General features: G+C 56.6%; 1 pseudogene; it reads right to left on the bottom strand.

The window, feature by feature from the left end:
- The window catches only part of LOC129735133 (hydrocephalus-inducing protein homolog), a 99,131-nt pseudogene that overhangs the window by 19,147 nt on the left and 56,500 nt on the right, over window positions 1-23,484 (bottom strand).

Raw genomic sequence — 23,484 nt, forward strand, 5'->3', positions numbered from 1 at the left:
CAAACTGCCTCGCTGCCTGTCTCTCTGGAGCAGGAACGCAGCATCTGCCCCCACCCCACCCACGTACCTGGAGCCTTTCGGAGAGGATGGCCACCAGCAAGTCCTCGGGCAGCACGCAGCTCAGACAGCCCAGCCCTCCCTCTGTGCTGCCACCGATGCTCAGCCGTCGCTGCGCAGGGACGCAGGGAAGGGGAGGGTGGAGATGAGAAATGGAGGAGCCCTGCAATGTTGAACGCCACAAGAAAAGTAAACCACTTGGGTAACCCCTGAACAGTTCCAACTGCTGGGCTTGCAGCCAGGGTTTTCCACTAGCGGGAGGCTCGAACCAACCCTGCAGGCCAGCAGCTCCAGGGGACAACCCTGGAGGACACATCCCGTGGCTTGCAAGCCCCCAGCGCAGCATCCCGCAGCTTTGCCCACTGCCTGCGGCCACATTAGCCAGGACTGCACTTTGCCAACAAACTGTTGAGGCCCAGTCGAGATTTCTGCCAGAGCACAGGGGTTTGTTCCCACCCCAAGCATGCCCAGCTGGCGCTCTGCACCACACACCCACACACCAGCCCCCACTCTAAGCAGCCCCTTCGCTTCTCAGAGGCAACAGAAAGGACCCAGGCATTAACCAGCGCAGATCACGCTTCACCTGGCAGCTTGTCGAATCCCTTCGATGCTGTTCCCGGGATTGGGATGCACGGCCATCCGCCTTCCTCTTGCTTGCTGCAGTGCTCACCGGCCTTTGGGAACTCGGGGACTGCAGGCTGCCGTCCTCCCCAGAGCTGGACTGGCGCAGCACTGAGCTGTGCCCGGCCTTGGCGTGGCACTGCACGCTGAGAGAGACATCTGCATTGTGACCTGCAGAGGGGACAGATGGCTCAGCGGGGCTGGCGATGGGTGCTGCGGGGAGCAAGCGGGCACCTTCCACCCCTGGCAGGGACACAGCACTTGTCCCCCAGCCTGCTGGGCACTAGCAGCGCTGCTCTCCAGAAGCAGCTCCTGCCCTGCTTCCCTTACTAGCACGATAAAGCTGAGAGAGGACGGAAAAGCCAGAGAGTTTGTCGTGCACAGCCCCGTGTCCCTCCTTAATAAACATGCACACAGGTGACACTTTGCACAGCAGCTCCCCTATGGATCAAGCCAAAGATTCGTCCCCCAGCACCATCATTTTCCTACCTTGCACCCATCCTGCCTTCTCCCGTGGAGACTGTAACGGGCAGCCCTGCCCCAGCGGCATCACCCATCTCCACGGAAGCTAAACCCTCTGCCTGGGATAACCCCACCCGGCACCCAGAGCCTTTTCCCTTCCACCAGCTCCCAACCACCCAGGTTCAAAGCTGAGCAATGTAAAACGTCCCCCGCCAAGGCCAGCGTCTGGCCTCACCCTGCAGAGCTCAGGGCAACAACTGCCCAAGAAAGTTTCCCCAAAGTCTCCAGTCTCACATGGAGCACAGCACAGCACGCGCCAGCTCCACAACCTGGCAGTGTCAGTATAGGGGGAAAAAAAATACATTTCCAGAGAAAAAGAGCTCATCTGCAGTGAGTCTCATCCAAAATTCCTCCAGGAGGTTATTCTTCCCTTCCTCTCATGTCTGTGAAGCTACACTCACAGTCAGTCACCTAGAGCTTAATGAGCCACTTCAGAGGGTTATTCCTTGTTCAAGTGGGCAGCAGTTCTGCCTGATGGCCACAGGGAGCAAGCTGGATTCAGCTCTGAGAAAATGTTTTTATAAAGCTCTGAGAAAGGTACGGGTGTGCTTCACCACTCCCAGAAAAAGGGACGTGTGTCAAGAAGCCCAGAGGCAGTAAAAATGCCTTTGTCTGACCCCTCAAAACAGAGCTGCTTAATCACCCGAGCTGTGTTATGAAATGGCTCTGCATTTCTACACGCTTGCACCCGTGCTCCCCAAGAGACCCAAGGGCTGCCAAACTCCTCTGGAGCAAGCAGAAGCAGGTGGCCGTGGTGGGTTTCCAAAGCGCCGCTCTGCGCCCAGTGTTCCTCCTTACCCTCATCCTCTGTCTCCTTGTGGCTCTGCTCAGCGGCAGCCCTGACGCACAGCTCCCGGGCACGGAGCCCTGCCGCGCTGCTCCCGTCAGAGATGGCTTCTGTCACCATGGCGTCGATGGACAAGCAGGCAGCGCCGTAATATTTGGACAGGGCGACCGCTGCCGCTGTCTTTCCTTGAGAGAGAGAGGAAGGCGGCTTGGTGACATTTGCAGGTGAAGCATTCTCAGTGACAGGCTCTGGAAAGCCCCCCCAGAGGCTTTGCAGGTTTCAAGGACAGTCAGAAAGCACATGTCCCTTTAGGGGACACCACGAGGGAGGCAGCTTCAGCACGGTCAGAAGCGCTGAACTCCAGAGGCAGGTGGATCGCCTCCACCTCCGGTTCAGCCCAGGACTCTGTCCCTTGTGGTGTGACCTCAGCCCTGGGCCAGGACATTGTTTCGAGCCCTGTCCCACCACCACCGTTCGCTACCCTGTGCTGGTGGGTGCCAGCTGGGCACAGTCTGGGGGTCAGCACGGGCTAGGGGCTGCTCCCATGAGGAAACACGGGCACTAGGCAATGTGGTCCCATGCAGCAAGAGGGACGTGGCCACCCCGTCTGGGGGGACAAGAGCCTAGCTATACGGACACAAGATGAGCCACACCACTGGCACCAGCTAGGCAAAGGCCTGGGACTGTTTCACGGACCAGCAGAGCTGTGGCTTGCCTCGCTTCGCTTCAACTGGCCGACCAAGCACCATGGCCCACCAGGATAAGTCTCTCCTGCTTCCCGCTCTCCTTGCAGCCAACAGCTCACGTACCTGTCCGAGGTGCCCCATGGACGATGATGACGATCCCTCTGCGGTTTCCGCCTGTGCGCCCTTCTGCAGGGATATCGATGCCCAGGTGGCGGGCGATGGCCCTATGGACAGGGCTGTCGGCCAGCTCTCCCGCAGCCTCCTTGCTGCTGCTGGTGCTCTGCTGGTGCTCTGCTGTGTAGAACCAGGTAGAAAAGTCAGCCTCCTGCCTCCCTGTGACCCTGATCGCCCTCCCCATCCCCTCAGATCCTGCGAGAGGAGACTGCTGAAACCAATGTCACAGCCCAGATCTCATCGTGCCTGTCCTCGAGGCTCGCGCAGATCCAGCTGCTGGTGAAGGGGCCTGTTCAGAGCACAGTAAGTGGGGTGGCAGGAGGAGGAAAGAGCATCTGGCAACACCCAAGAGGCCCGGGCCACATCTTCCATGAACCCTCCCCACGGTCCTCATGGGAGTTTGGTCCCGGGTCCTGGTGCCTAAGGGGGGTGACAGGTGCAACTGGGCATTGGGAACAGTCCCGAGGGAGATGGCACCAGGCTGCAGTGAAGCAATGGAGGTGGCACTGAAGTCCACCACTGGGGCTCTTTTGCTACAATGGACAAAATAGGTGAAGAGCTTCGGGTTACCAGCCGTCCCGCGTCTTTCCTTAACACCTTCCTCCTCCTCTTCCCCACATTCGGATTCTGAATTCACCCTGTTGGACTGGCTTTCATCGAAAAGGGAGGGGGGAACGACCGAGCTACGGGGTGAGGTGCTGCAAACAACCCCAGCGGAGTGCTTTCTGCCCCCATCTGACAGGTGCCAGGCACCTTCAGAGCTGGCCGAGGAGGAAGGACGTGGGGAAGGAATGGCAACCTGCTCTTGGCCATTCCCACTTTGCAGGGCCACAAGCAAAAGCAAAAATCTCCTAAGGAGGGAGACTCCCAAGGCACCGAGGAGCCTGTCCAGGGGTATTCTGAGCTTGTGCTTGTGTTGCCGCGAAGGAACAAATCTAAACCAGCTCGTTAGATTAGACTTGGTCCTACAGGCTGAAGAACTCATCTGAGCCTGCTCTTTGCGGCTGAGGGACACAAGGGGACACCCTGATGATTTCCCCAGTGTGTGGCAGTAAGATATGAGCTTGCTTTAGCTGCACTCAGGGCTGCGAGAGGATGCGTCTCACAAGCCACAGGTTTTCACCTGGCAATTCCTCCACCAAGCTGGGGAACAGGCGGCTGCTAAAAGCACGGGCTTTCCGTGGAGAATGAGGTCATGGAGAACTCAGGGTACGCAGCCTGGACTCCCTGCTGTGTCCACACTCAGGACAGACCATGCCAAACCCTCACCCTTGTCCTGGTCCGCTGGGTCCCCGGTCTTGGGCTTTGCTTGATCATCCTGCAGCCTCTTCTGGTCCTGAGAGTACTCCAGCACCTCTGGGGGCAGCTTCTCACCCGGGCCACGCAGAGGCAGCAACAAGGTGTTGCGGCTGTCGTAGTCCTTCAGCATGCGCAGGACCTGTGCGCGGAGGGAAGAGAAACCACGTACAGGAGGGGTTTCTTGACCACACGAACACACTGCCCAGCCAACCAGTCTTCTCCCTCATGCCTTCCTCCCAACACGGACTACCCAAGCACCCCCCTCCGCCTGCCAGCAGAGCTGGCTGCCCCTCAAGTGCCGCCAGGCTGTGCCCTGGGGACTGCCTCCATCTCCCTGGCGCAAGCCCGGGAATGCCACCACAGCGCTGTGAAGCTACGGCAGCACGCACACGGGGACCAGACCTTCCCGCTCACCTGCTCCTCCTCAAGGTACTGCTGGTCAAACTCCAGCGAGTAAAACTCGATGGGAAACTCGCACGGGTTCTTCACCACCACTGTCCCCTCCGCCCCACGGCTGTATGGCAGCACCGGTCCCAGCTCAAGCACTGGGGGGCTGAACTCCAGCTGCGGCTCCAGACCTTGTCCCGAGACCTGCAGCTGGAGGTGCTGGCTGCTCTGGCAAATGTTAATCTTCAGCCTCCTTCTGTAGGACTTCTGAAAAGAGAGAAGCACAGAAAGGTCCTGCACTAAGTCCCAGGTGACAAGGGCCTGGAATTCAACCCTTGCCCCAAGGTCAGCGGTGTCATTCAGTACCTCTAAGGTGAATGGAAAACAGGTATTTAATTATAGCAGAGGCTGCAGCACCTGCATGCTGGCTCCGGGTAACTGGGATGGATCCTGGGTGAGGTGTAACTGGCTGTTTGGTGTCAGATCTGAAACAGTCTGTCACACGTTTTCACCCAGTCACGAGGGAGCGCAGTGCTCGTGAGAAAGGTCCTCGGGGTTACGCTGCCCAGACACAGCTACGGCACTGCTGCATCAGGCAAACACCAGCCACGCAAGAGGCAGATGAGCTCCCGCTGGCTAGAAATAAGGGTCATCTTCTCTGCTCAGCGTTTGGCTCTGGCCAAAGCCCAACACAAGCTGGTTGCATCCCTACTAGCAATTCTACCGTCCCTGGGACTGTTCCCAGGCATGGAAGCACTTGTGTCCATGCTGTCACACACTGCCAGCTTCCAAGTCACTGTGGCCACATGCAAACTGCCTTTGGGAATGCTCCATCGCTTAAGCTGACTCCCAGACCGCGTGGGAACACGCAGGCAGGTTGGGCCAGAGCCACAGGGACTGCTGGCAGCGTACCGCTACAGGTGACAGTCCCGCCGTGCCCAGGAAGGTGTCTGGCGGCTGTTTTGTCTGCTGGTACCGGCAGCAGGATTAGCCCAGGTTGGCCCTTCCAGGGTTGTCCCCTGCGAGCATGCCAGCTGCTCTGCGCCGGGGCGTTGCAGCCTGCAGATATGCCCACACCAGGTGGAAGATGAGGGGAAACAGGTGGATCTCCTCCACGTGCCGAGAGGGAGCCACACCGCCGAGCCTGGATGCTCCCTGTGCAACTCCCCGTGGGGATTCCAAAGCGCTTCTCAGAAGTGCGCGCTACAGGGGAAACTGGGGCACAGTGGGTACGGGGCTGGCAGAAAGCTCCATGCGGAGGCCAGACCTCATCCCCTGCGCTGGGCTCTCATTTCCACACTGCCCTGCCAGACCTCCGCGGGGTGACACCTGCCAATCTCACCTCTTCCACGGGTGAAAACCTGACTCGCATGTTGCATCGCTGTCCGGGAGCGAGGGTTCCGGCCGAGGGCAGTGCCTCAAAGACACGGGGCTTGGCTTCCAACTCCTGCAGCAGCTTCCGACGCATGCTCGCTGACAAGCATTTGTCCACCTGGGCACAGAAACCAGGCGTGTGAGGTGGCCTTTGTGGGGACAGACTCTTGGTTCCTGCCGTGCTCTGAGATACTGTTACGGTGCGGAGAGCACCCACGTCCAAACCAGACGTGGCCACCATAACCTGGTGGCACCATAAATGGGAGCAAAGATGTGTAGGCAGGGCAGGCAGATGGGGAGGCACTGTCCTCAGAGGAGGAGGAATGGGTGAAGATGGCAGAGAAGTGAAGCATCAGCTAACGAACAGGTCCAGGCGAAGCAGCCTTGCTCCGTACCCTCAGAAGCTTCCTCAGCCCAGCTGTAGCCCAAGCGCCCAGGCAGCCACGGGGGCAGAAAGGGCAAGAGAGGCAAAGAAAACCCAACCAAGAAGTTACGTGTCACACGTTGTCTGTGCTTTACCTTAACAGGCTCGTGCACGGTGACGAACCATTGACAGGGGACCTGGAGCTGATTGTGGAGCTGGACAGTTTCTTCCCGGCACTGCCCACACTGGACAGCGGAGAACTCCAGCCTGTCCCTGGAGAGGCAGAGGGACGGCACAGTCACGTCGGCACGGAGGCGGACATGGAACGTGGGGCCACCTGCTACCTAGTGAAGGACAGAACATCCAGCTGAGAGACCAGGTGACATCTGCGGCTGTGTCCAGCCTGCTGCCTGCCCCAAAAGGTGGTACCTTGATGGGCAGGAGCACGTCCACCTCTCCCAGTGGCAGGTTGGCGCTTTGTGGGTCAAAGCGCACTCTGAATGTCTTAGTCCTGCAGCAGGGCAGGCACTTCACATGGTCCAGATCCACGCTGAAACCTTGAACAGATGAAAATAAAGCAGCTGAGATACATCTCATGCCGCTTGTGTGTCACAAGCACGTTAAGGCCACGCGGGTGTCCTGGCTGGCAGCTCTGCGAAAGACCCCCTTGTATCCCCGGAGAAGCCTGCTGCTCTTTCTCCCTTGTCACCGCCCAAGGAGAAAGCGTTTTTGCAGCCAGAATCCAAGGTCCACATGGTAAAAATGAAACCCATCAGCTGAGCTTCAGCAATTCCTTCCTTGGGCATCTCAGGGAAGGAGGCACAGACCTCCCCAAAGGAGAATTTCCAACGAAGGTTCCCCCATGCTGCGGTGTTCCCTGGACAACAACTTAGAGAAGACACCTGACCACCCCCCAGACACAGCAAGTCACCGTTTGATGGGACACAGCCTTGCCTCAGGGCCTGTCGTGGAAGCCTGTTTTGATACACCAGAGGATCTCACAGGCTCTTTTCTCAATAAAGGCTCAACTGAAGGGCTATGACATCATGAAGTCTAAACAAAGCACTTCCAAACCACAAAGGGTCCCGTCCGTTTGCAACATGAGCCCACAAAGAGCACAAAACCTCGGCTGTCACTCATGGTAGCCAAGAGCAGAAGATGATGAGAGGTGACCAAGGTGATCAGCCCACCTAGTCCCTGAAATGAGGTGTCAGGGCAGTCCCAGGCAGACCAGGTCTCTGGGCACTGCTGGCCAGGAGAATTCAGGCTCTAAAGCACCGAGCAGGGGGCAGTCAGGAAGAAAAAAGCTGTACAAACAGGCACTCAACCCCCCCACACACCCAGTGACTTAAGCTCATCTGTCAAGCCCACGGGAAGTCCCTCCAGCACTGGTTACCTGTGCCACACAAGACACGTCTATCGGCGAGGAAGGACACAGGCAACCGCCCGGGGTTGGTGATCTTCACAAGGTGTGTGCGGACGGTACCAGGAATGACACAGCCAAAGTCCAGGATGTACTCAGGCAGCTGAACTCTGAAAGGAATAGAGACATTCCTTAAACCACAGCTCGGCTACATTTCCAGGTGGACAGAAGACACAAATAAAGTGGGTATTTGCTGCTGTAAAAACCCAGCTCAAGCCTGTGAAAGCCAAGGCCTGACCACCTGGTAGTAACACTTTGGTAAGTCACGGAGGGTGCAGGTCCTAGGTTTTATCAGCTACCAACGGGACCTCAACATAAAATTGTGTTTAACTGGTCGCAGCTCCTCGGCTACAAAGAGCCACTGTGGCTAAGTCCACCAGACCTCCACTGGCCTCAGTGGAACTGCTAACCTGGTGTACAGCCCAAGCCTGAAATCGCTTCAGGACCTTGCAATGAGATTTGCCTGCACAGGCAATCTTCCCTGCTCTGCAGCCAGGTCTGTCCCCAGAGCAGCCCCGGGAAAGGCAGGAATCGACACCTACAGCGTTCAAGGGCAGCTCCTTTTCCAGAGCAATCCCACTCGGGAAAGCGCATAAGTGGTCTGTTTTGCAGAGCATTTTCTTCCTGAACCGGAGCCTACCGTGCCCCTGCCTCATCAGGAAGGAGCAGAGGGAAGGACCAAGGCACCCAGGCAAGCCCTACGGTCCCACCAGCATCTACACCCCCTGCTTTAGGGTTTCTCAGCCCGTGCGATTCCCTGCTGGCTTTGCTTAGCGTGGCCTGTCAGTTGGAACAAAGATGCCAGCTTTGAGCTGCCTCTTTCAGAGCTGGTCAGCAGGGACGGTGTCTGTGCTGTCTGGAGGGGCTTGGATGGTCTGCACTGCACCCCCTCAGCACTAAGAGCAGAACCCAGCATCTGTGGGGAGCTGAGCACCCCAGGGTGGCACTATGAAGTGAGGACACTCGGCTGCTCACAGGGAGCACGTCAGAGCTACCAGGGTCAGACCCTTTCTGCAGTGCCCAGCTACTGCCAGCTCTGCAGACACCAGGAGCTCTCGGGAGCAGGGGTGCACTGCTGGGTGTCACCCTTGGGGCACCTGGAGTCTCTACTAACTTGAGAAGCCTCCGACGAGCACGCTGGTCAAAGGCCGCTTCCTCGGGGGGACCGGAGCTGAGAGCTTTCTGCTGCTCCAGGGCATGTTCCTCTATCAGCAACTGCTCCATCTGCAGCTGCAGCTGCGTGTCCCACTGAGGAAAGGAAAGAGAGCGGCTGGTTAGCAAAGGTCCTGCCCAAGGCACAGGCTTGTCTCTGAGAGAGGATCCCACCCTGATCTTGTTGAGAGGGGCGATGGAGTCCCTCTGCCTCGCTGCTCAGCGTCTGTGACACCTCCTGCTCCCTTAGTCAAGACCTGATCTCAAGGGAAACAAACTCCAGCACCTTCGCCTGCCCAGTCACTGTCACAAAAGCTGATCTGGCCAGACAGACAGCCAGACAAGCCAGGAACCTTCCAGAGCTCCGAGTATTTGCCTGCCCCCAACCAGTGCCAGAGCAGCTTGGACAGCAGCTCTCTTGGAAAGGGAACCACGAGAAAGCTGACGCCTCTTGGAGATGACCGCTGACAGCGCAGCCCCAGGGCGCAGTCAGGCTGCTGCTGGTAAGCTGGGTCGTGAGCAACAAACCCCTCAGCCACGACCCGCAGCTCCTTCAAAGTGCCAGGAACTCAGTCACTTGAGCACGGCCTTCAGGAGCTCTCCCTGAGGCAGTCGGGGAGCTGGTGCATCTGCTGGAGGGACAACAGCCAGAGCTGGGCAGCCCCTGGGGCAACGCTGAGCTGACACATGGTCGTGGCCAGGTGCGGGCAGGGAGGTCCCAAGTGCCAGCAGGGCCCCAGGAAGCCTGCTGCGGGGTGCCCAGGGCTCGAGTGACACAGGGGCAGGGTGGCACATGCCAAATGGGGCTTCTCACCGCGGTGTCCCCATCGTCCCTGGGTGGCTCCGCGGCCGCAGCCTCCCCCAAAGCAACTGCTTCAGCTCGCTGGCTGTCCTTTGCCATCTTTTCTTTGGCCTCTTTGAGGACCTTCTCATATTTTGCATTTCCTGGAGGAAGAAGAGATCCACAAATAGAAGCGTGGACGCCGTGCCAATCCCACTTAAGCTGGGAAGCCCCACTCCCCTGATGATGGCCTCTCCCAGAAACAAACTCCTTGAGCAATCTATGGGAAGTGGATGCTGCTGCTCCTCTCTGAATCCTGACGTTCACTACCACCCACCTTCCCCTCTACAGAGGAGCATCCCATCCCCTGCAACGCCATGGCAAATCCAACCCTGCCAACATCCCTGCCAGCCCGCGTTACAGCTTCCCCAAGCTTTTCTGCCCAGCCGCCACCTTCCCAGGCCTCCGACAGATATGCTGGCAAGCTCTGCAGGGTGGTTCCTGGGGCAAAGCCCACATGGACTCACCTACTAGAGACTCAGGAAGTAAACCGAGGGTTGAGTGTTGCTCTGACAGCCCTGAAACCTCCAGGCTCAGTGGGGGTGGGGGTGAGCTGCCCTGTGGGCATATGACATGGGGAAAAAGCCAGGGGACCTTCCTGCGGAGCAGAGAGGCAGTGCTCACCGCTGATGTTCCTGGGCAGGTCCAAGCAGATCCTGGGAAGGGTCCCTTCTCCTCTCAGGGTGATGCTTGCTGGTTCCAGGTGACCCACTTGAATCTGCAAAGCCCTGCAGAAGACTCCGGGCACTCCTGGCAGGTAACAGACTTTGAGCACTTGCTCCTTGCCAGGTCCAATGTAACCCTGCAGGGCACGGGAGACAAGAGAGGGAATGCACCAAAGAGCATTTGGTGGGGGGACGGCTCAGGCGACAGACACACTGAGAAGAGAAAACAGCTTCTCCTATGGAAGAAAACGTCAGACAACATGGCCTTCTGGCTTTCTCGTATCCTAAAAGCTCGAGTCTCCTACACCAGGGTGCAGTACGTCCTTCAGAGGGCTCGCAAGGCTGCATTCCCACAGCACAGACCGCCCTTTGCTCAGCAGGAGCGCAGCTCTGCTGCTCACAGCGCTTACCCTCTGCTAGCAAGAGCCAGACTGAATAAAGAAAAGCTCTTTTACCAGCTGCTGTGGAAGACGAGCTAAAGCCCATGCCCTCAGCAGGGCCAGCAGCTCCTCACACTGCACGTCAGTGGTTCCCAGGCTGCTGCTGAAGGGCCTGACTCATTCATCATCCCAACCAAACATCTCCTGCCTGCGTGGTTACACCAGGGGTGCGTGAGCCCATCCAGACTCACAGCGACCTGCAAACATACATCTCTGGAAATGCAGGAGCAGACTAGGACAAATTCTAGGGAAGAAGGTGTTGCTGGGAAGGACATCTCCTCTCTGGGCTTCCAGAAAGGCTCTCCAAGCCTCAGGCTGGGCTCACGCCAGCCACATCGAGAGCAAATGGAAGCAGACAGCAGCATGGCTCTGCGTGACCGGGCACAGACGCAGACGCCTTTGGCTCGCCCTCTGCACGCTGGGCTGGACCCTCGGCTCCCCTTCACGCTGCAGGGGAAGCCGCTGAGTGGGACAGCTCCTGCCACTTGGTCCCCTGAGCCCGTACTCCAGCGCACAGCGCAGCTGCAGCAAAGGTGAGCCCTGCCAAGCTGCCAGCACCCACGCTGCTGCTGCAGCAGCTGGCTGCACGGGTCCAAGCAGAGCTGCGTCTTCGGCAGCCCGCGGGAAGAGGGCATCAGTGTGTCATCCCTTGTAGGAGACGGGCACAAAAACAATGTGAAAGCCATTTGGCTTCCTCTTCCCCTTGCAAAAAGAGACAAAGGTAAGAACGCTGCTTCAGCTCAAAGACATCCACGCGGGACTAAGAAGCTGGGGCGCCGGGATGCTGCAAACTCCTCTCCTGGCTGTTCCAGCCCCGATCCTCCCTGACCCCCTCGCTGCCCCACAAAACTGCTGCAAAGCAGCAAAGCTGGAGGAGGGACCAATACAGGGGCTGCTAAAATTTCTGGCAAAGCAGCTTCATGCCCAGGCAAGACAGTATTTCAGTCCTGCTTAGTGCTGGCAGGGGGCAGGTGGGGTTTCTTACAGGCAGGGACAGGGAGTACGCCCTGCTTGACCACACAACCTGGGGAAGGTGACCCTCACAAGAGCCTGCACCATCTGGCTCCAGTGTCGGCACAACCACAGAGCTCAGCACTCGGGGTCCAAAGAGCTACCGAAGCCCTCGTGCCTCCCGCCGGCGGCTGCTGCAGGATGCCAGAGCCACCCACCAGCAAAGGCCATGAAGGGGCTCTAGTAGGACCGCGCTTGCTCGACCTGCTCTGCCACCCAGCAGCAGCTGCTTACAGCCCTGGCTCTCCGTGCTGGTTTTGTGGCTCTGTCTTCCTTTTCTTTTTTTCCACCCACCCCACCACCTTTTTTCCCTATAACCCTCTCCTGGGCAGCCTGGCCAGGGTGAATCACTCGTGCTACTCACCGTGCTGGGCACGGCCAGGGGCACGCCGAGCGGAGGGCTGTCCGCAGCGGCTGCGCTGGAGCCGAGCACCACGTAGGTGAATCCCATCTTCCCTCTGTTCTGCAGGGTGACCTCCGCTTCCCTGACTTTGTTAAACAGCTGGAGAGAAGACAGAGGAGCGGGAAGTTACAGACGCAGGTCTGCTGCTGGGAGTCTCCTTCCCTTTTCCCTGGCTTGAAAGCACATGAACACAGCGCAGAAGCAGGGAGCGCAGAGGAGGTACAGGCACTGCGGTGTCCTGGGTTAACCTGGGCAACCCCCAGCCACAGGGTACCTCTTAGCCCTACGCAGGAACACTATCGACGGCAGCACGTAGAGGTGCAGTAATAAATAAACCAGGGGATACAAGCCCCCTGCTCTTTAAGGTGTCACCTAACAGCCAGCTGAAACAAAAGAGGAGGCATCGAGGCATTTCAGAACAAGAGGCACCTGCATACAAGTATTTGCAGGCAAAACAGAAGCAAAAGTAGAGACAGACAGGGCAACAGCCAAACAGGGCCAACAGCTGGAAGGGTCTGTGGGGATTTTAACTGAAAAGGAGTGCCAATTGTTCTGGGACATTCTCGCCAGATGCAGTGACTGGAAGCCCAAGTTAACTTCCTCCCTGGTTTATTTTGTTGATTAATCAAGAGCATTAAAAGAAAGCATCTCCTTGGACCTCAGGCTTTAGGAACGGATGGGCGGATGAGGGTCCTGGGGACATGTCCCTTTGGAGATCACCACGGGGTCCCTGCCTGTCCCGGGAGGCAGCGCTCGTTACCTTGAAGAGGAGGAAATCCCAAATATGGGGGGGTAGAGATGGCCATTAAAAAACAACTCTGATGCAGAATGTATCACCCAAAGGCAGTACTTCCAAGCGACAGAGCCAACAGAGTAGCTGGGAAGGGAAGAGCGCCCTAGACCTCGGTGGGCAGCAACGCGCCGGCGACAGTTCCAAGACAAGGACCTCTGCCAAGAGAAGCGTGCGGTACCTGCAGCCCGCAGTCGATCTCCGTCACGTCAAGGAAGTAGTTGATGAGCGAAGCCTCCCCACTCAGCGCAATCTCGTAGGTCGGGCCTCCCTCCACACTGCACAGCGCCGTGACACGGGCAGCAATGTTTGTGCGGCCAACGAAGGTGAATGTGACGCGCTGGCTCTTGCCCGGCGGCAGCACGCCGTACAGTGGCAGGACATCAAAAACCTGGAGGCAGGGGAGGAGAGACAGAGATGTCGAGCGTGGAAATTGATGCAGAAGAGCAGCCGTGGCTTGGAGCAAAGTACAGATGTGGCTGGAGGGGCCTCCTCATCACAGGCGAGATCACCCTACTCTCATTCTGCATCCATTCCACTTACCGGTGGGAGAGACCCTGGGAAAAATCTTCTCCCATACTAATTAATGTATTAATACACTAAATTAATTTGGGATGTCTCCTGGCAGCAAGACATTCTCTCAGCTGAAGAACTTGCCTTTAAAAACACTTTTTACTGCCTTCAGAAAAACACGAGACTTGGAGATGAGAGCCCTTGGAGCTGGGGGTGGACTCCAGCCCAGCTCGTCTGATTCCTGACACTTTTCACTCTCTCTCCGACCCACACACTGCTCTCGCAAAAGCTACTGCAAAAGCTACTGCAAAAATTTCCTACCGAGCACCTGATGAGCAACAAGATGAATACACCCTCCACAGGCGCTGCACAGGCAGGACCCTCGGTCAGCCCTACATGGCCGGTTGCTTCAGCAGCGCTGCGCAACGTGCTGGGAGGGATGCGAGGCCACTCCGTGAGCAGCACCGAGGGCCACCAGTGGCAGCAGGGGCTACGTAACTGTTTGCCACGCTGGGAACGGGGAAGTGAGACAGATGCCCACTTACCTCCTCCGCTCCCGAGGGGAGGGGCTCCACCTCCACAAACCGCATCCTTTCCTGGGTCCTCACCGGCCTCCGACTTTCCAGATCCACAGCAGCGGACGGCAGCAGCTGGAAAACAAGCACCATGGGCTACAGGAGGCAGCTGGCTGGGCTGAGGGGGATCACTGTGCTGCAGGCTCCACCGCCTCATCGAGCCAAGAGCAGCTAAGATGGGACACAGGCACACACCAAGTACGGGGACGCCTGTGCCATTAGCCGAGTGTGGGTCCAAGACCCGTGCGGATGAGACACGAGGTGCAGGTGGAGCCCGTGTCACACCGGCAGGTGGGCTCGGACCCACCGGCTTGCACGAGGAAGCGGGGTGCTCCCAGCACCCTGTCCTGGCAGGGACCTCGAGGGCACGTTGCACCCTCATGCCACCCCAGCTTTGCTCACTCCTGCCCAAGAAACGCACCAAACACCCCACCCCTGGACAGCTCAGGTTCTCCATGACAACAATAGGAATGCAGCTGCAAGCGAGAAGTGTCAAAAAGGGGAAATAAGGACTTCAGAAGTCCTTGGCACAGCTGTCCCATTTCAGGTGGTGCTTAGCTTTCCCCTTGTGCACTCGTCAGTGCCGGAGGGCTGAGGATCGCCATTTCTCTTGAATAACACCATCCTGGAAAAGGCAGCTGAGATGTTTTTCTGCCTTGCAGCAGCTGAGGGCTGGTGTTTAACCTCAGAGGTGCCATCCTTTAAATGGAACCTCGTCCCTGGGCTTCTGACCCCTATTTATAAGCAAGGGCTTTGTGATTGCTCTTGAAGTTTAAGAATACCTGCTGCTTCGGTAACATGAAGGAGGGCTTTGCGCTGGGGCTCTGACATGGGCAGGGTATGTACAGCACATCCTCAGGCCTAACCAGAGGCTACATCTCTCCAAGGAGATAAAGCACTGGGGAGGGCTGAGCCTTCTCACATCTCAGTGCTCTTTCTGTTGTCTCCACATCTTCCAGCCTGCAAAGCTTTGCCAAGGGCATATTCCCAAAGACGCTAACCCACATCTTTCCCAGGCTTATGGTCTCCCACCTCCCCAGGAAGGCTACATGGACATTGCCTTGATACAGTGACACAAGCAGAAGACAACACTGCAACCCAGATGTATCCTTCGAAGCAATTTTGGATCCTACCTAGCCATATCCCCTTGAATTTCCCTGCTTTATCTGCGCATACATGGCAACAAAGCAGGGCACAAAAATGATTTCATGCTTCTATCTGAAAACATTCAGCCGCGCTATTCTTTATGCCTACCAGGTATCCTTTTTCCTGATTCAGAAAACACGTGCAGAGCTACAACATTAAAACCACTGATATTTAGATGTCAGCAGGTGCAACCCCCCTCCTTGAACTTGACACCAACTCCGGCACTTTCAGAACCTCCTGTGCTCTCCTATATCCTTTTTTATTGCCCCAGGAGCAGCCTCTGTCCCACGCGAAGCAAAAGGTGCCATCAGCTCCCACTAGCACCGAGGCCAAGCCCCAAAGCACCGAGGCTCACCAGGAAGGTCAGCAGACCAAAGGCTGTTTCCCATACTAAGAGGAAAAGACAGCAACTTTGTCAAGTCTCCATTTATAAAAAGGCAGCTCTGTGGCCATCGCTGCAATACCGGGGCTCGGGCGAAGGCAGAGACGTGACAACGGGTGGCTCTAGCTGGGGCTGAGAAGGTGGTACATGGAGACCAGTACTGGGCAGGGCTTGACAGAGGAAGGGAACTGGAAGCCTCCACATCACGGTGCAGGTAAAACCCCTCCTTTCACAGTGCAAAAAAAACCCAGCCAAAAAACCCCAACCTCACCACAGGTCAGGAGGACCTGAATGGGCTTCTCCAAACAACACTACCCTACTTGTCCCTCCCCATAAGCCCCGTGTCCAGCTGCTGGCCCTGCTGCCCAGCCCACTCTCAGGGCACATGGCAGCAGGGCAGCAAAAAAGGGACGCTACGCTGGCACCAGCACGGCTTTTTGGTGGCAAGCTGGGGGAGGCAATGCAAAACAGTGAGCGTACAAGAAAATCTACCTTTGCTTCCAGGGAGTCCTCTGCATCTGCTGGCTCTTGGGCAGGATCCCCCACTGCTCCCAGGGCTTCAGCTGGCTCCTCTACGCATCCATCACTGACACTGCTCTCTGCAGATGCCGAGTGCTCCGAGCAGGCTCCCTCCTCCTTCGGTGGCTGGGGTTTGATGAACAGTTTAGGTGCTGGAGGGCTGAACCTGGAAGAAACCGTAACTTCCATCATGAAGCTGCAGTAGGAGGGAGGAAGACCTGGACAAGCAGCTCCTTGGCAGGACGTGGCCCCTGGGTGGGCACTGGTGCCGCCAGCCCAGGAATGGATCCGACCTGGCAGCTCCAGAACCAGGATGCAGCAGGTCAATGCTGGGGGCTGCCCAGGGACAACGCTGGTCCAGCAGTGGCAACTGCTTGCCATGAGGAACTGCAGATATCAGAGGTGAACACCTTGCAGGGAGACAAAAGGACAAACTGCACAAAAAGGTGGGACTGAGACACAAAGGGGCAGATCTGGATGGCGATGCGCCAGCACAGACCCAGCGCCGCAAGGAGGTTTTCAGCTCTTCTAGGTATTTACCCTGAATTCTCCCCTGGGCGGTTACGCACAGCTGCGGGTCAGGACCAGCAGCGGCGATGGCAGGAGCAGGGACGGAGCCCGCCGCCTGCTGTGCCCGAACCCCGACAGAGCCGGCACGAGCCCAGCACGGGACACCTTCGCACACGCAAGGAACACGGGAAGACACGTCAAGCGGCTCCAGGCAGAGACTCGCAATTAAACAGCCCATTGATCCCCGATGAGCACCAAAGCAGCCGCGATTAGTACTTTGGGGAAGGAAACGCTGGTCATTTTTAATCAATCTATTCCAATCGCGACACCGAGATTCAGCTCCCTGCCGTGCCACAGGTACTCCTTGGCTGCAAAACAGCAGCTCGAACCGCACCTCGCGCCACAAAGGCTGCAGCTCTGCTGAAACGAGCTTATAACCGGTGTGGCACGTCCTGATGCCATCATTACCTCCCCAGCAGTTTCTAAACACAAACTGTTGGAGGACAAATTTGGCAAATGGTTCAGCAAAGCAGTTCAACCGCTCGTTTTGCAAACAGAGCCGAGTTTATCCTTTGAGCAACAGCAGCCAGTAAAAAGCATATGAGTTAACGTTTTCAGAATTCCCAAGTGACTCTGACTATGGTCCCTGTATGAAATTGCAGCAGGTGCTCACAGTAGCTCTGCTTGGATTTCCAACGCCACGTGGAGGGACGCGCTCAGGCCATGCCTACCTGCCGCTGTGCCTAGTCGTAAGCGTTCCCCCCGCCGTCAAACACGGCACATTTTTTACAGCTGGGAATTCAGTGCCTTGAACCACGGGCTCCAAACAAAGATTTGTCTTTAGTATCTAAGGCTGGTTTTCATTTCTGGATTACAGGCTCTGCTCTTCATAACCCGGAAGAGATCCCGCCTGACTTGCCCTCCCTACAGCGACATGCAAGAACACGGCTTGGCCCAGGTGAGCCCCTGACAGCCCTCCCTCCGCCTGCTGCTGGGACGCCACGGGGACCCCGAGCAACAGCTCGGCACCGTCCGTGGGGAAGAACAAACCAGGGCTGGAGGGGATGAAGGTGCTCGCTCAGCCCTGCAGCGCATCGCCCACCTACGGTCCCACCCACGCAACCTCTGCTCCTCTCAGCCCAGGCACCCGGGTGCATGTTGGGGCGCCCTGATGGGCGACCAAACTGCCCGACACCTCCAGCGGCCGCTGACTTGGGCAGCTCCGTAAGGATGAGATAAATCCAGCTCAGCTGGGACAGTGGTGCTTTTGGGCAGCCTGCAGCTGCACGCTACCTTTCCCTGGCGGCAGGGGAGATGCCCGCAGTGTCAGGCCACCAAGAGGAGCACCTCAACACCCTCCAGCCACGCACCAGCCCACGCACCCGTTGGGCGCCTGGGTCCGGCCGTCAACACGGCAGCTGTCCCAGAACCGCTCGCTACGATGCACATGGTGAGGAAATGAAACCGCAGCTCTTAGAGTGGCTCGTGATAAATACTGCGGCTGAGTAACAGCTCCCGAGGAGAGGGAAACCCCCGAGATGGAAAATCCATAATCATTTATTAAGGTACCTCTAGTTCTACAGAATGGTTTGAGGCAACTTCACCAGACCGTGGTGCCTAGACAACAACAGTATTTTTCCCTCTAAAGTAGAAGCCCTCTGGGACCCAGCGCTGGGAGATGATGCGATTAGCAAGTCCTGCTGCGGCGAAGCGTGAAGCAGCACAGCCAGGGACTCTTTCCAGTGGGGGAAAGTCAAAACGAACAACAATGAGCATCACATGAAAAGGAAGGGAGTGAGGAACCCGAGGTGTCAACAGAAAGCTGATCTCTATGACACGACATCTTCCTGGCACTGAAGGAAAGGGGGTTGGTCCTGGGAAAGAAGGGCAAGATGATGAGATGTTTGGCATCAGCCCAGGCTTGAGGTAACCCTTTCTCAGAATCAGGACCTTCTGGGCAGCCTCCAGCACTTTCAGAGCAAGGCTGTGAACGCAGGGATGAAGGCAAGGAGCAGAGAGTGGCTCCTCCACCTGCAGAAGGGACCAGCCCCAAAGCAGAGGGGCCAAAGGGCTGCGGAAGTGCCTCCACCAGCACGCTGGAGCAGAGATGAGGAGCCTCCTGACATAAGCAGGTCAGCCTGGGGCTGGAGGGGCTGACAGCAAGGTGTTAACCCCCCTGTGTCCATCTCACCCAACCTGACCACCCGTCAGATGAGACAAAATGGATCCAGGTATTAACAGGGGGGATTCAATGGCAGCACAGGCACACTGACAGCAGGGAGAGAAGAGTCCTTCCTGCTAGGGCCAGGACAGCCTTGTGCCACCCACCATCCGAACCGCTGAGACATTAGGAAAAAAATCATCTCAGCCTGTCTCTTGGTTTCTGAGCCTCCTAAGGACACAGCTTCACACCACTTCCCACACCCACCTCCCAAAACAGAGGAGCTAGAAATCACACTGCTTCTGCAAACTGCGCGTGAAGATTCAGGCAGGATGACGTGACCTTGCCAGCTCAGGCTGTGTGAGAGCCACCACCAGCAGGACAGACACCCCAGAACGGTGATCTGAAGACCCGAGGTCCCTGCAGGTCCTGCCAGCACCAAGGACACGTGCCAGGAGCCACCACCCCTTTGCATTAAATGCAGGAGTTTTAACAGCGCTGAGGCTGCTGCCCTGGTGCGTGGCACCCACACGCCCAGCATCCTTGCCCAGGCCCCCAGGGACCACACGCTGGTGCATCCCTTCGGCACAGCCAAAGCACCGGGGGAAAACAAGCCCCCCAACAAAGCCCGAGCTCTGTCACAGGGCAAAGCACCAGAGACCACGCGCCCCTGAGGCATCTAAACAGGCTTACGGACCCCGACGATGCACTTTGATTTGTCCTGCAGGCCAACAGACGCAGATTAAAAAGGGACTTTGGAACAAGCAAGACAGCTCAAGGGTGTTTGCAACTGAAAACAAAACAATGTGATACAGAAGTAAACTCAAAACCTGCCCAGTGCACCCTGTGGGAACACGCGGCTTGAGCTGGGCCACATGGCCAGCAGCTGGGGAAGGTGGTGGTGATGGTCTGCCCTCGCCAAGAGCAAAAACTAGAAACTGCATTTTGTCCCAATGCCCTGATGACTATTTCTTTGCTAGGATAAATTCCTCTGCTGAGCTAAGATTTGTGCATTTACTGAGCCACCCGTTGACATTCAGACCAGGCAGCGCGGAGACAGAGAAGCAACATCATTACAGTGAGATCCGACAGCTCCAACTGTCACTGTGCGCGCCCTGGAAATGACTAACCGCACAGCAATGGCTGGACTGTGTTGCTGATACGATTGCTCAAAGTAGCAGCAGTGACTAAAGAGTAAGGAGGAAAAAATGGGTTGAACAATTAGAAGAAACAAAAAAACCAAACCCACTTTAAGCACAAATAGTCTTGTCCAGGCAGAGAAACAACATTTTTCTCTCCTGGCCAAAATAAATGTGTGTGTCTGATTGATGCTGGGAGTCTCTGGCGATCAGCTCCAGCAAGGTTAGAAGTGTGGACGCTTCAATTCTATCGATCTCGCCTTCACGAGACCCGATGTTTGATTCCCTCGATGTCAGACCAAGTTAGTTTGATCTGATAATTTAGAATAGCAACAGTGCTTAATGTAGACCAGAAATAATATCTGACATGCTGCCCTTCTGCTGGGCTCTTAATGAGCCATCTGAGGTGTTAATAGCCTGGAGACCATCTTCATTTCCAGCCCTGACATGGAGAATCACATGGTGTCTGCCGAGGGACCCAGAGCGAGCACATTACTGCTGAATTAACATGCAGAGCAGAAAAGGGAGCTGTCCTAACGTCCACAGCACTAACGAGCCAGCAAAGGGGCTATGCCAAACCCTCTGGAGCAGGGGCTGCTATCCTGCCAGATGCTCAGCTATCCTGCCAGATGCTCAGGACCCTCAGCTGCTACCAACTCAGAGCTGGGTAACTCAGCGTCTGCCGGAAGAACCTGCAGGCTCAGGTCCAGCAAAGCTAGTTTAAGTGGAGATGGGGGAATTAAAAGCTGAAAACTGATTCAGCAGTCACATTTCCAAAACCCTAAAAAAAAAAAAAAAAAACCAAAAACCAAACCAAACAGGCAACTGGCCAATAAGTGGCCCCAGAGGAAATTAATTCCACACAGGCTTTGCTCCAATGTGTGTGTTTCTCTGTTATCATAAAATATATGCATTGTTCTACCATCAACATTAGATTTTTCCCTTAGCTTGTAATTAAACCCTAATCTAATTTACCAGGAGATGACAGGGGCTTCCGAGCAAAGCTTACAGCCCTGTTACTCTTTCCCTGTCCACCTCCTTGCACCTGCTTTTGCAGACTTTCCCCTGCATTTTAGGGTCTGTTCTTGAAGGTGCCGCGCATGAAGGGCCACACCAGACTGGCCGTTCCCTGGTAAGACCCCGCTGTGAACGGGCTACCCCAGTGTCCACAGCTTCTCCCCCAAGCCCTCCTCACCGCCATAGCTAATGCCAGTGCCCAGTCTCCTCTAAGCCAAATTCCAACTCCCTAAACAAAACTGTTTATTTATGATCTCTGTTATTTGCAACAGCAGCACTTCAACGCGCAGTGGTTAACTTTGCTTGGTTTCCCAGGGCATTATGGAAAAACCAGTTGCTACTGCCATTAAAACCGCCCAGACTAGACTTCTGTACTACGCAGAGAGGCCACAGCGGGAGGAACTGCTAGAAATGTGTTTATAGACGTGCTGCAGCACCACTGCAAGAGTGCTCTTGGGCTTGGAAACCACTGACCAAGGCTGGATGCCCTGCCTCCCAGGGATGCTCAGACAAGCGCTCCCACTGACACCTGCAGCTGGACCTACAGCCCCAGCAGAACCTGCCGTTTTGGTGAAAAATGCTGAATCAACTGCACATCGCATTCACAAAACAGCTAACAGACAAAAACTCCCTTCTCCAGGGTGGTGTTTGCCTCAGGCCACCAGGGTCTGCGAGCACAGCTCTCCACAGCAGCTTTCCTTCCCGGGGAACCAGTACGGGGGCTACAGCAAAGCAGCAGCAAGGGACCGGGGCAGCAGCAGGTCCTTCTGGTGGCAGCGCCTATGTAGGCTCTTAGGATGAAATGACAACGTACAGGGTCGGCAGGGATGGAAAACCGGTGATGTTACCGTCCACGTGCCTAAGCGTGGCTTTGTAGCTCCAGAGGCACAGCAGGACTCCAGGGTATGGGCTAAGCAAAAAGCGTTAGTAGTGTCATACAGCCCCAGCTTGGCTGGAGAACATGGTCTCCCCTGCAGCGTCCAACCGGCAGAGATCACCTTTTCCCTGAGCATCTAGCCTGACCACGGCTGGCAGGTGTTATTCCCACCAGGGAGAGTTGAAAGCTGCTTGCCAGATCCCAGGCAAACAGCCTGGGTCTTTGCCAGGTACAGACAGGACACTAGGAAGAGGAGCTTCAAGGAGAGGGCAACGGTGCACATACCTCAGCTGGCTCGCGTGGCCGCCCGTCAGGAATGACCAGTGGTACCGGACGAGAAGCGGGCTGCAGTTGGTCATCTCAATGTAACGCTCCACCTCAGTGTCATTCAAGATGCACCCAAAGTCCACGGCCATGGTCTGGAACTGGAGATTTGGGAAGAAGACTTCTCCCCGAACAGTGACCTGCTCCTCGTGAGGATGCTCGAGCAGCTGTATCTTCAGAGCCTTCTCTGCCACCCAGCTATTCAGACGCTCCTCGTGAGCAGGGTTAAATCCGATGAAGAAATGACGTTCCTCCCCTACCTCCAGCTTCGTTGGCTGCAAGGAGATTAAAAAGATCAAACACCAGCGTAATGAAGTCCAAGGCTGGATAGCATGGAACACGTCAATGTCTTAAAGCATGACCTCAGCGTGGGCTTCTCAGCCCACCCTGCACGTTCTTTACAGCGAGTGCCTGACTGCAAGCACCACGCTCTCGTCAGACTATTGCAGGCTCACGTTTCTGCACTTTGCATCGATACCAGGGGGAAATAAATATTGTCCTACTGAATTCTGGACCCACAGAGGCTCTGGGCTAAACACACAGCCGAACCAGCACTCCGGCAAGCCAGGGCTGCTGCCCTGACTCCAGAGAAACTCCTTTATCCTCACAGCACAAGTGCACCGGCACGGCAGCCTCAGCCTCGCAGGGGCCAGTCACCGGCGCGGCACAGGAACGGTGCCCGCACCTCCACCAGCGCGTGTCCAGCAGAGCCCATGTCCAGCGCCTTCCACCACCGACAGGGCAGGTGCCAGGCGACAGTGGGAGGAGCATCCTCAGCCTTCCCGAAGGCAGAGCTGCCCTCACAGAGAGCAAGCTGCTCTTGAGGTTGGCTGAGGACGGCTGCTGCAAGTCCCAGGAGATACCTCTACTCCATGGCTTGCCCAGCCCTAGGTGCCTGCTCCCTTCTCCTCATGGCTTTGAGCCACGAAGTATCTTCCCAACTCGGGTATTTTTGTTTCTTCCAGCAGCTCGCTTCAGATCTGATTGAGCTGGGGCCAGGCTACTGCTGACTCTACAGGAGACCCTGCCAGAGGACCTCCCAACAGGAACGCACCGCCACATCCCTCCTCCTCAAAGCCCACCGCGGGAAGGTCCTGCTCACCTGGACATCTGCAGGGAGGGGCTGCCGGGCCGCATCACAGACTCGGAAGGGTTGGTCTAAGGCCAGGACGACGCCCAGTGGCAGGGAGGACATGTTTTTTAAAGAAAGAGGCTTATGCTGTAGGCTGAGGACGTCACTGGGTAGCTACAGAAAGAGGAGACAAGAAAAAAACAACCTGAAGTGGCCACGCACCTCCCTTCCCTTCCGACGCATTTCAGAGTTT

Source organism: Falco cherrug, unplaced genomic scaffold (genome assembly GCF_023634085.1).
Source record: "Falco cherrug isolate bFalChe1 unplaced genomic scaffold, bFalChe1.pri scaffold_41, whole genome shotgun sequence".
NCBI classification, from domain to species: domain Eukaryota; kingdom Metazoa; phylum Chordata; class Aves; order Falconiformes; family Falconidae; genus Falco; species Falco cherrug.